This window comes from Cetorhinus maximus, chromosome 10 (genome assembly GCF_964194155.1).
Source record: "Cetorhinus maximus chromosome 10, sCetMax3.hap1.1, whole genome shotgun sequence".
In the NCBI taxonomy this organism is placed as follows: Eukaryota; Metazoa; Chordata; class Chondrichthyes; order Lamniformes; family Cetorhinidae; genus Cetorhinus; species Cetorhinus maximus.
In genome coordinates, this window is record NC_135888.1 from 17,403,176 (window position 1) to 17,403,627 (window position 452).

Sequence of the window (452 nt, forward strand, 5' to 3'; positions counted from 1 at the left end):
ACCGTTCCCTAAGCAAACAGCTCGAGGTTATTAGACAAAGGAAGAGCACAGGTATGAAAGCAACATCAATTATCTTACACACTGCTGTGGATTTAACCATCAGTCCCCTCCCTGAATAGCCCCAGTTTCTCTAGTCCTTATTCATAACTCGGCCCCAATCTTGGATGTCTCCATTGTTTCTTGGTGATCAGAGGCAGCCACGATGCTAGAGGTGTGATTCGATGAGAGCACTGTGTGGTTTAAGTATAACTTCTCACATGGCTTCTGCTCAACTGTTGTGACCATACAGAACAGCATTCTATTGGTTGTGTTGATTGCTGCAGCACAGTGATTGAATGTGCTGAGCACAGGTTCTATCAAATCCCAAGATCGCTCTCCATTTCAGTAATAGCCATTTAGACAAGAGCAGGAGACAATGTAACAAAAGCTCTTCCTTTGGTGAATAGTGTGGA